General features: G+C 39.0%; 1 protein-coding gene across 1 annotated transcript in view; it reads right to left on the bottom strand.

The window, feature by feature from the left end:
* Positions 1–11164, bottom strand: part of LOC306859737 (uncharacterized protein) — a 708874-nt gene extending 697710 nt beyond the window's left edge. Inside the window, exon 1 of the mRNA XM_079400963.1 lies at positions 10886–11164. The gene's annotated coding sequence lies outside the window, so the exon portion shown is untranslated. The remainder of the gene's footprint in view (positions 1–10885) is intronic.
* Positions 11165–13173: the final 2009 nt, after the last annotated feature.

Genomic DNA, 13173 nt, shown 5'->3' with positions numbered 1-13173 from the left:
GTTGGGACGTTTTTAAATTGGAATAAAATGAAAACTAAAAGAATTTCAAATAACATGAGCCAATATTTTATTAACAATAGAACATGGATGACATAACAAATGTTTAAACTGACAAATTTTAAAATTTTATGCACAAAATTAGCTCATTTCAAATTTGATACCTGCTACAGGTCTCAAAATAGTTGGGAAAGGAGCATGTTTACCATGGTGTAGCATCTCCTCTTCTTTTTAAAACAGTTTGAAGATGTCTGGGCATCGAGGTTATGAGTTTCTGGAGTTTTGGTGTTGGAATTCAGTCCCATTCTTGCCTGATATAGGTTTCCAGCTGCTGAAGAGTTCGTGGCCATCTTTGACGTATTTTTGTTTTTTAATGATGCGCCAGATGTTCTCTATAGCACCCGACAATTCAGCACCCGGACTCTTCTACTATGACGCCATGCTGTTGTAATAGCTGCAGTATGTGGATTTTTATTGTCCTGCTGAAATACACATCATCTAGAGTGGTGCATATGTTGCTCTAAAACCTTTATATACCTTTCAGCATTCATAGTGCCTTCCAAAACATGCAAGCAGGCCATAGCGTATGCACTTATGCACCCCCATACCATCAGAGATGCTGGCTTTTAAACTTAACACTGATAACACGCTGATAACACGGATATCCCAGAGGACACAGCATCCGTGATTTACAACAAGAATGTCCGATTTGGACTCGTCTGACCATAGAACACTTTTCCACTTTGAAACAGTCCATTTTAAATGAGCCTTGGCTCACAGGACACAATGGGGCCATGTTCACATATGGTTTCCGATTTGCATGATAGAGCTTTAGTTGGCATCTGCAGATGGCACGGCAGATTGTGTACCGACAGTGGTTTCTGGAAGTATTCCTGGGCCCATTTAGTAATGTCAATGACAGAATCATGCCGATGAGTGATGCAGTGTTGTCTGAGGGCCCGAGGACCACGGGCATCCAACAAAGGTCGTGGGCCTTGTCCCTTACACACAGAGATTTCTCCAGTTTCTCTGAATCTTTTGATGATGTTATGCACTGTAGATGATGAGATTTGCAAAAACAACGTTCCTCAACGTCAAATTGCAAAGTATTCCACAATCTTTTTACGCACTCTTTCACAGATTAGAGAGCCTCTGCCCATCTTTACTTCTGAGAGACTCTACCTCTCTAAGACATCCCTTTTATAGCTGACCTGATGTCAGTTAACTTAATTAGTAGCTAGATGTTCTCCCAGCTGAAATTAGCTCATTTAGTGGATAAAAGTGTAAAATTTCTCAGTTTAAACATTTATGTTCTCTATGTTCTATTGTGAATAAAATATTGGCTCATGTCATTTGAAAGTCTTTTAGTTTTCATTTTATTCTAATTTTAAAAAACGTCCCAACATTTCCAGAATTCGGGTTGTAATAAAAATAAAAATTGTTAAAGGTGAATATTTTCAATGTGTCAGTTGATCCAGTTCCCAAATGAATTAACAAGTCAAACAGACATACAGCAATCGATAACAGGAAAAGCCTAAAAACAGCAAAACATATGCCATCTTAGTTATTGTCTCAGTTAATGATTGTAGTGAAAATTACCTAAGGATCTCAGTATTATTACTGTAATTTATTCATAGACAGATTTTGTACATTGTTATGGATTACTTTTTTAGCAGTAGCTGTAAGATAATATACAAATAATTAGCATTTTCACCATGAAACCATTTAAAAAATAAACCCTAACCTCTTTCTGCATCAAATCTGGAGGTTATTGAAGTGATCAAAACAATAAAATATGAAAATACTTAAATGCAGTGCTGAAGTGCCCAGTGAATATGAATAAGAGTGGAGAGTATTTTGTTCATGTATTTATGGACATGAGTGTCCTCCCTGTCCATTTATTCACCATTTACTATAAAGAAAGGAACACAATGTGTGTTTCATGCAAGTAGTCTCTCTCTCCTCTTTCGCTCAACCTTCGTTCTCAGTTGCAATGAAATATCATTGGGTCTGTAATGGACACTGACTCTAAAGAGAATGGAAATGCAGGCATGAGTGGAATATAGATTAGAGAGTAAAGCATATCCTTCAGCAAGACCATGAAAAGCCTGTGACATCGGCTCTAGTGGGGCATTTAAAGAAAAGATTGGAAAAGAGAGGGAAGGGGCAGATGGAAGTGTCACCTTGAGAAGAAGCTAAAGGAGGGAGGGGGAGAAACCAGCGCCAACAGTTTTCTCTCTCGACACATAACGCTGCACTTTTCTTCCTAAAGAAAAAACATACACTGAATTAAGTCGCTGAATGTCCTTTAAGGAATCATCTTCAAAACGGCATTAGCAGAATATGTGACTGTATCTGGTTAATTATCAAAGACAAAATTTAAAAAAATCCCTTAGCAAACAGAAATCACAGTAATACTGTACATTTACAAAGGGTTAGCATGTTGCCCGGCTAAGCAATATGCTACTCCAAGGCTGTGTTTACGCCTGGTATTAAGATGTGTTTTAGTCAATCGGATAACAAGTAGATGAGGAAAACAGTATACACATGCTGTTTTAATCTGATTCTTTTGTCCACTTTCAACCACTTTGAGGGACGGGTTTATGGGTGGGTATATGTATAGGCTTTTTCTGATCTTTCAATCTAATATTGCAAAAAAAAGGTTGAACAATTTACTTATGAATGCAAAAGGACAATGGAGAATGATACAGAGAGCAACAGCTTTTGTTTCTGCTCTAATAGCCGCAAAACTCTACGAAAGCAATCTGGTTGAACCCACTACCTCTGGAAAGCCCCATGTAAATCAATATTTAACATTGTCCACTTGTGATTGGATCATAAACATATCTTAATATGAAGTGTAAATGGTTTAAGCACAAAAATGCAAAACACACATAATAGGAGAAATTTTTACTGTAAAATAAATTTTTACAAAACTTGAAATATCTCAAATATGTGTAAGTAAATGCATTTTGCACTAGTTATGCAATAATTCCTTTGGTTGATTTTTATTTTTTTTATAGAACAGGCGTTGCATGATAATGGAGTTGAAAACGTGTATATGTGTGTGTATATAGTATTATATGCCTATTGTAAGTAAACCAGAATGTTCCTCTGTTTACAGTGCATCTTACTCCCAATTTCTGTCAGTCCTTCATTCTCGTTCACTGTCATTGTTGCATTTTCTTCATGATTTTTAAAATCCATTTACAACTTTCACACATTCATTGCATTCCTCTTATACTGTACTCTCATCCAAATTTCACTCATTCATCCATCGCACTCCCTTAGCTCTCAACATTCATTTATTTATTCCCATGCCTTGTTTCTACTCATCCCAGTCGATCCCTGCTGCTGCTCCATTCTCCATCTCCACAGGCTTGAGTGTCTAAACTAAGTGTGTTCATGTGAGAGCTTCTATTAGAAAGCATGTATTGATCTGAGCAGCTGTGACTGATCAGTCAGGGCTCAGGCAGTTGTCTCCTGAGTGTAGTGTAGTGCAGTGGCAGTTTATAGGAGGGATCGAAATCATCTCAGTAGGGGATTTTACCTGAAAAACACCCTTAAAGGAGAAGTGTGTAATTTGGTGTTACAATACTTTCTCCTACCCCTGTTTAATTTAGAGGGATCGAAAAACCTGATTGACCCACTGCACTTCTAATACAAGCCGTTTTATTACATATATTAACACCAAATCTCAATTTATTTACTCTTTTTACAACAAATACAATATCTAATACCCCATCTACACTGAAATCAACCAGTATCGCACAATTATATACAAAAATAGTATCAGATTTGATATTTTACCTTGGTATTAAATGATAATATGGTAATATTCCAGTGTATTTTCAGAGAATACCATGGTGTTACCACAATTCCTGTGTCCAAAACCACATCCAAATAACCATGGTACTTTTTTGGTTAGCAGAGGAAAACACACACATACGTTTCTGCCAACTGTGGCCAGATCTGCACTGAAATATGTCTGTGCACTATAAACACCAGAATCCAATATTTGTAGCCACCCACAGTCTTAGAGAGAGGTTAGGCTGCTGTGTGGTATTGTGGCATGAAACCGCGACTGATTTCACGCAGAGCTTAACAGCTTTGACCATGTAATAGAGTGGAGAAAAGAACAAAATAATCCTTCTCCCCCTCTCCTCATCTCTCTGTCCCTCTTGACCAAGAATCACTGTACCTCTCGGAGCAATCAGAGGCTCTGAGCCAGCAGGCTGGTATTATTGTGTGATACAAGGCTAAGACCATGTCTTTCTGGCTTTTGTGGTACAATAATGCACCTCAAGAACGAGCTACAGTCATAGAGATTCTGTATATTGCCCATTTATTTTCTCTGACAATTAGGACGTGATTTATAGCTATAATTACAAAACAGCATGTCAACCCTTATGTTTTTTTTCCTCATAAACATGTTTTTGGAAAATTTATTATTTGTAAGAACAGTTCTTAAAATGTTTATTATTTTATTCATTTTTATCTTTGATACAGTACCATAATGGAAAAAAAGGTTTTAAAGGGGTCATGAACTGCCTTTTTTATCCACTTATAATGTTATCAAGATTTTTACATCAAAAAACATCATTTAGAAGTAATATGCTATTTTCTGTCCTGTTTTTAACTCATCAGAACGCTCTGTTTGAATAGACGTGGCAATAAACATCCACCGCTATGATTGGCCAATAGTTGTTTGACAGTCTACATCCTTCACAGATAGACGCTGCTTTGATTTAGGTTAAAAATGCATAAATAGTACATATCAAATGATCTGGAATAACAGACAAAGCAATAGTGACCACGTTATAAAAACAATTACTCACACTTGTGTGTTGCGACATTACGTTTGGATCCAATATAGTCGGCACAACATCGTCTTTTAGTTTCAATCTTTCTGAAAATCTGGCTTTGTTTGTAAACAAATCTGCGGAAAAATGAAGTGAACGAAGGACTGAGTTCTTCATTAAAAATAAAGTTCATTCACTCTTTCCTAATGTTGGGATCAGAAGGAAGGCGATGCCAAGACTGTTTTGCACAACTTGGCACTGCACAGTGTCTCGTTTTCTTTAGAACATCTTTATTGTTTGGTTTCTGCACAGACATGCATTCGGTGTAGAAGCAGGCGTTGATCTTCTGCAGAGGAGGGGTTTAGCCCACACTATTACGTTATAAACTGGTACATTCCACTGTCGTTTTCTTTTAGTTTGACTATAGTGTAAATTCTCCAATTGTTCACCTGTTACATTAAATCTCTACCTTCATTAAAAGTGAAAGTGCTGCAGTAATAATGGAATTCTGTTTATTCAAACCAGCCGGCTGTAAGAATCCTGCTGTGTAACATATCCATATCCCCAGGTGTGTTTGCATCTGACATGTTCATTAACTATAGTTGTACCCTTATTAGGATCAGCAATGAAGGGTAAAATTAGGCGAAGGAGGGGTGTGGGTTGTATCTCTGTACCACAGGACCTTAGCAGGTAGAAGTTCATCTCTACTTGATAAAGTAGCAAACCTCCTCTGTAAAATAATTCTGAAACATTTGGAATAATTTCTGACCATTATAATCAATGAAATTGAGTTTATTATTGACTCGGTACTTTTTCTCTGGAAGAAGTATTTAATTTTTTGGTTATTTTTTTATTTATTTGTATGTTATGTTATGCTATTTTATTGTATTTAATTTAATTTTGTGTGTTTTTTTCATACTGCCTAAGCTGCTTCATTGTAGTAAGCGTTTATTGTTATTAGTTTGGAGTGCCCTCTGCTGCCAACTTCTAATTGCTTGTTGGAGAAGCAGAATGGGTTCTATTAGACAGACAGGGGGCGCCAAAGTATTGTTTTTAATTGTAATTTGATTTCAGTTTATTCTTCTCACACACCATTGTTAGAATGATCCAAATTCTGCCACAAAGTCAATGATGTTATAACCTTTAGAGCACATCTGAGTATCATTATCGAGCGCATAAGCATACAACTAAGTAAAATTCCCCTACTAAGAATATTACATTTATACTTTGTCCCAGTACACTACATCATTTTAAAGTAGGTGTTGCTGCATGAGCTAATTAAACTACATGTTCCAAGCCAAATAGTGCAGCCACCTCCCAATTTATGAATCCATCATGCACTAAAGACTATGAAACATACATGAATATTGTGTAAAATTTTAGGGAAAAGACATTCCAGAGAGGTCAAAAACATTTCCAGAGCACAACAAAACTAGATGAAAATTCTCAGTAAGATTAGTATTTAAACCCAAGCTAATTTACTGCTACCCAGGAGACCAGCAAAGCTTGTTTGACATAAACCGGCAGGAATGAGGGAGGCTCCCCTGGAATGGTGACCACAGAAAATGAAGCCTGCTTTCCACACATCAGTCCAGAAAGAGAGAGAAACAGGCAGCTGAGGAAATGGGGTTCACTTTTCGCACAGCTGGGTGAGAAAGAGAGACTGGGAGGGCAGTGGTGGTTTTGTAGGGGTTAGGATGAACTTGGGAGATATTTTGGAAAAAGAGACAGTGGTAAGAGTGCTGACGCACAAGTTAAAAACTCAATGTAGTACACACGCACATTTGACAGCAGCTTACCATGTCAAACACAGGGTGTCTAACAATATCGGCAATGCCCAGTTTAAGCAAACTTACTCTAACATTGATCATGAAGGTGTAAAGTAGAGTTGAGGCTTGGGCTCAGACAAGTTCTTGTACACACATCTCATAACCATTTGTGTTTGGTTTCATTTTGTTGCACAGGGACACTGTCATGCTGAGAATAACCCAGCAGTGCATCACTACATACTGAAGTTATGATATCTCGTCCAAAGCTTTAAAAAAAACAACCCTAGACTGTTATTCCTTCTCCAGTAAACTTCACATGTGGCACCATGCAATTCAGGGTGGTAATGTTCTCCTGGCATCCACCAAACTCTTTTGGACCGTCAAGCGTTTACAAACTGGCAAATGGTGTAACATGTTTCATCACTGTTTCCAGTGGCAACTGCTGATGGTGTCCTTTTTATTTTTTTTAAATGAAAGTTTGAGACCTGAGATTTTGCTTTTCTCAGACCTTTCCATACGGGAGGTGGTGTGGTCTAGAAGCACGCATGGAAAGCGGTGGACGGTTAAAGCCTTGAAAGCATTGTGCCAAAACTTTTAACCACAGGTTACTCTAGTTAGGACTGTCACTTTAAAATAAGACACTTTGGATAAAATTGCTAAAATGAATTCTTAAGCTGCCCAAGTAACTAGAAACATCTTGATAATGGCAGGGGATGTTGACGGGACTGTATAACTCTCACTTGTGTTTCTTTAATATTTGCAGAAAAAGAAGAGGATGTTCTGATTTTGGATCAGACTACATTTGCTCACCAAGAACTGGAGGTGAGAAGGAGCTTTTGGTTATGCTCATATTGAAAAATGTAGCAAGTATACAAGCATTGGTGCTTCCATCATTTTATCCTTAATACAATTTCTTGGTGTATAATCTTTTCATCTAAACTCTGATTATTTCCACCAATTTCTCCTTGCACAGCAAGCTGGTATGTTTTAACTTTACCCTGATTGCTTTTCAATCCCTATGGCAAAAGTGGGAAACCGTGGTCCCGAAAGTCCACTTTTTTAGCTCCAACCCCAATCAAACTCACTTGCCTGTAGCTTTCTAGTAATTCTGAAGACTTTGATTAGCTTGTTCAGGTGTGTTTGATTAGGGATGGAGCTAAACTTTGCTGGACAGTGGACCTTGAGGGCCAGGGTTGCCCAAACCTGCCCTATGAAATCTGATGAGGATTCATGAAAGAATAAGTCAGTTGTTTGCCTGTTAGCAGGTAAATAATCTTCACCTCCACCTCACATTATTTTTAAAGTTTTGATCGAGAAGAACAAGAGAAGTTAAAGAACCATTGCTGTGACACTTTAAAACTATTTGATGATTTACTGCTTGTCTGTATATTTGAATCTTCACCTAAGAACAGTGGATGTGGCTAAAATAACCCAATACTAAATGTTGGGGTGACCATAGCCATAAAGTTGATATTTCAGAGAGATATAATGACTATAAAAGCAATGTTCACCTTGAGAATGGCCCATACCTGTTTGACTCATGGCCCGTGACATCATAACAGCCCCTGGCCAAACCATAAGTGAAATATCTGTGGTGTCTAAGACTTGATTATTGCGGTAAGAATCTTTTGGTTCTTCAGACTTTTATTGCACAATAATTCTTCCACCACAGACATGCATTTAATTTTATTAGCGCAATAAATATGTTCTGTGGAACCCGCCTTTGTAAGGAAGACAGAATGAGCAAGACATTGAGAAAAGATGACTCTTTTCTACTGTTTCCAACCATAGGAACTAGCAAGGAGTTGCTTGTGTAGATAAGACACAAGAGAAGATGTTGTTGTTGCAATGAGTCAAACACACTCCTCTGCATGTTCAAGGGAGTGTCCGTCGTAAGAGTCAGATCGAATTAATTTCTAAATATTGTTCTTTGATTAAGTTTTGTTTGAAATGTCCCAAGCTGAGTGCTAAAGCATTGTAGCCGAAATATGGTAGTGATTAATCTAGCCAGTTTGTGTTACTTTCATGCTGTTATGGCACTCTATCAAACATCAGTAATATTACAAACTCCATATGCACAGCCAAAGCAAGACTTAGCCCATGCGTATAATGCTGCACAGCATATTTCACTAATGGGTGTTGCACACAACTGAAATGCTTCCCCTCCTCTCTGCCCATAATTTCCTATCCTCTGAACTGTCTCCAACATTGAAACGGCTAAAACATGTAAAAAAAAAAAAAAGACCATACAGTTATTGCAAAACAAATGTCACACATTAAATTAGTCAACTCTATAAATGCTTCAAAGCGTTCTGTTTTACCATATAAGTTTCCACACACCAAACTGCTCTTGTGTTTTTTACGCTCTTGCTGTTTCACACCCTCATTTGTAGTACATCTAAAATTGGCTGCAAACCCCAATGCTCCTTGACACTGAGACTAATGTCTTGTCCAATAACAGGAACAAAAGAGCCATGTTGGGTTAAGCCCTGCGACCTGTGAAGGCAGAGAGCGAAAGAACTCACACACATGCACACAAACACACACAAAGACGGGGGCAGACGGCCAGCTTCCAGTCTCATTGTTTCAGGAACGGAAAGAAAGGCAGTGAGAGCTTCCCCTGTTTTCCTCGGCCAGTCCGACGTGAGGATGGAAGTGTTTCTTGACAAAATGGTGGCTACGAAAATAGTAGCTTTCTTCCAAAGCTCAATAAGCTGTCATGCTGCCTACTGTCTATATAGGCTGCTGATTCCTAAAGCCAAAAGTATACCTAACTTTTGACGTGAGCGTTTAGCGTAAATGTACAACTGAACTCTTCTAATCTTTCGAAGCATTCTCCATTAGATAGCATGCATGCATTCACAAGATTCGTCCTCATCCAGTGGCTGCACTATTTCTCTCCAGAAGTTATAAGTGATAAAAATGTCTTTGTACTCATTAAAAAATAGAGTTGCCGATATATTTGAACCCCCTTAACACAGGAGCCGATTGCTGTTGGTGTCTCGAATAGTTTGCTGTTGTTGTTCCGTCTCCTGCATTTATTTGTCGACTATGAAACAATGGCCTGGGCCATTGTTGCCACCTTTTGGTTGCCACCAGAATTCAAGGAGCATACTGAACTTGCGTATGGGCAATTAGAAAAATTAGCTGCACATGTAGGCCTTATGACCTTATGTAGCTCTGCCCCTTTTCAGCACTGTGTTCGTTGTCTTTTGTTTTCTCTTTGTATTTCCAAATTGTGAAGGTATGGTTGTATGAATTTATGAATGAACCGCTCATTTTAAAATCTTCCCAGTCTACTGATATTCGTTATGACATCCGCTACAAACGTTACAATGCTCATAACTTCCGTTAACTCAACAATAAGTAAATCCACTTCACCAGCTAATTACTTTTCTTCAAAATATGCTGATGTGTACTTTATGCCTACTAGGGATTTGCATCTCCAAAGCTGATGCCGATGCGATACACATCTCGATACATATGAAGCATTCAACACAATGTGATTCAATGCAATACGATTCAATGAAAAAAAAATACGATGCTAAGCAATTCAATATGGTACAGATAGTTCGCTTATAATTCCTTGGTTTAGACAGACAGCAAATCATAAATTTAACTTAAGTGCTTTCTGACTTGTAAAGCAGAAGTGATGAGAGAATGCACTTGAGAAACAGTTTAGAGAGGAGAAATCAATCTACATGTAAAAATTGGTCACCTTCTAAATAATAAAACTATAGCAGTTCTACTAATAATTTTATATATAAATAAATCTCTCTTTTATACAGATTTTTATTCAAATAGATTTTCCAAAAGGCTTGATTCATTGAATAAACACGAGCACTGCACGTCTCAAAATCAAAACCCGGTGCGAGTGTTTTTGTATCACTGTGTTTCTGAAGGAAACTTACTGTCTTCAGAAAATTTTGGATGTCATTTTCATTTCATCTTGCATGTAATGTCTGATGAAGCAGTGTTTGTGAGCAGAGCTCTGCTTTGTGTACAGCGTTACCGGGGAAAGCAGATACAGAGGGAGAGAGGTGCGTGCACGCTGACCTCGCGCCGTGGCGGCAGTACCAGCGATCACAGAGACTCGCTAAGGTTTGTCAAAGAAGTCGCTAGATTTGTCGCTAGTCGCTTTTTTGGAAAAAAGTCGCTAGGGGGGTCTGAAAAGTCGCTAAATCTAGCGACAAAAAGTTGCTAAGTTGGCAACACTGCCGGGGAAACCTCGATCTCAACTCCAACAGCGCCTCCTGCTGGCAGAGAATTTATTTGCATTATATATGCCGCCACAAATAGAGTGTCTGTGGGAAACACTGGACTATGGTATAAATTAATTCAACTGTATAACAGTTTCACTGCAATTAATGTTATAATGTTAGAATTAAAGAACAATAAACATAATACATATTACCGTTGCACTTATCTGTACATAGTAAATGCAGTTATTTTTAAGAGGTTGTTGACATCCTATCTAAAATGTGATTTAGCCAAAAAACAAACAACAGTAGCGTTACCACTCTAATATGTCTTGCAACATCAGTGCGTGCAAAGGTTCTGCGCGGTCCTCTTGTTCAATATTCTCGGGGTCTGAATCAGGCTCAAATTGATATGGCAATATTGACACCATCCTTAACTATACCAGAGCAGACTGAACTTGCTGCTTTGGCAAGGGGCGGGGCAGTACTGAAACACCGTCTAAGCTGTTCGCCAATCACAACGCACGGGGACAGCTAACCAATCACAACACATTTCGTGTGACAGAAGGCGGGCCTTCATCAAACCAGGAACTAATCGAGCCTTTTGTGCCAGGCTGGGGAGAAAGGTGTTGTAATAATGTAAATTATGTGAAAAATAATGCGTTTTTTGAACCAACAAGCATCAGAGCATGTTCTAGTATACCCCAAAACAAAATCAAGACTTTGTAAAAGCATAATAGGACCCCTTTAACTTTTATGCTGATGCCCGATGCGAATCAGTGAATTTTACCATCGCTGATGCATACCCTAGCGTATCCATACAAACAAATTATAATTTGACCTAAATGACCTCACCTTCTTAATGATGTCTACTTTCTGAAATAGCCTTGAAGTCAGGAGTGCGTCTATGATGCCTTAAAATGCAGCCTATGCAGACGGCACACTACAGAGCAAGTGTGTATTTTTGTGCAAGCATGCATTTCTTGCATTTAACCTTGGATGTAATTGCCGCAAAAAGCGTCCAAGCAGCTCCACAGAGCTTCTCCAGACGTACTGTTCATGGATCTGTAATTGTGTGTCTACAGTATGTGCATAGGTTTTGTGTGTACTGTATGTGTGTGTTGTACTGTAAGTGCACTCTTGGGTCACTCTATAGCTGGTATTTATAACCGTGCTGTCAGGCCCTGGCTGCAGTTTGACCGTGGGAATGTGGCAAAGTCTTTCTGTGGTATTTTTAATGTTTGTTATTAAATATTCCCACACGGGACCATGACCAAACCATCGCCCCCTCCCTGTCTTTCTCCTTAACCCTGCCTCCCTCTGTCTCTCTCTCTCCTCCTTCTCACTGCATTCTTCTTTCCCGAGGAGGAAAGCCGAGCGGGATCCGATAACAGCCAGGCTCTGGTTTCTGTGGAGATCCGGGAAGAGCGGCGAACAACTGTTACTGCAGCTGGATTTTAACGGCGTAAGCCACGGTCAACAGCAAGATGTGTGTGCGTGGGGTTGTGAGTGATCAAGCGTGGGTGTGTGTTGTGTTTGCAAGTGTGTGGTCTTTGGGATTGTTTGGGTGTACATACACAATAGTAGTTAAGTTAGTAAACCATTGCACATATATCAGTCTCTCGTAGTGTACAAAAGAGGAAGTCTAATTCACAGCACACACACACACACACACAAGGATTTTCACACAACCACAAGCACTTAGGATGAAATGTAGCCAGAGATGTAGAGGAACAGGTGATGTTTGTGTGTGTCAGTGTGTGTGTGAATGGGCGGAGAACCGCCAGACAAGATTTTACGGGTGTCAGCTCAGGGTGGCACATCACAGTGAAAGTATTTCCTCTCCGCGGCTGTGTTTGTTTGTGTGGATCTTTGCTGCAGCCCAACGGATAAAGCGTTCAGAGAAAGGAGAGGGTTATCTCGCACACAGAGAGGCCGTCATGGAAACGCCCTGGTCACAAGTCTCCAGTTTCGGAGTCTGATTCATCTCTCCCAAGTAATTTGTCTCACATATACTGAACCTATATGGGAGGAATCATTTCGCCATTTTCTGATACACACATACACATCATTTCCAGTTTCATGTTTGTGAAACAAGTCTTTGCAAAAAATCGCAATAATAGTTTGTAGCAGCTGTGAGTAAACTTGCCTCAATTTAAGGGAGTTTCTTGGTGTTTTTCTCTCAAGACATGAGCAATTAGTTTCAAGAGGTCTGTGTTCAACTCTGTCTGGCCGTTTGTAAGGAAAGATGACTCTGGTCAAAACTCAGTGCAAGCAGTGGTTCCCAATCCTGGTCCTGCTTGAACCCCCAATGCTGCACATTTTTTATGTTTCTCTTATATGACACACATTTGAGGTCTTGGAGTCTTTACTAATAAGCTTATGAGATGAATCAGGTGTGTTTGA

Source organism: Barbus barbus (assembly GCF_936440315.1).
Source record: "Barbus barbus genome assembly, chromosome: 40".
Lineage (NCBI taxonomy): Eukaryota > Metazoa > Chordata > Actinopteri > Cypriniformes > Cyprinidae > Barbus > Barbus barbus.
Note: the sequence above shows the minus strand (reverse complement) of the source record. Positions and strands in the feature narration are given on the sequence as shown.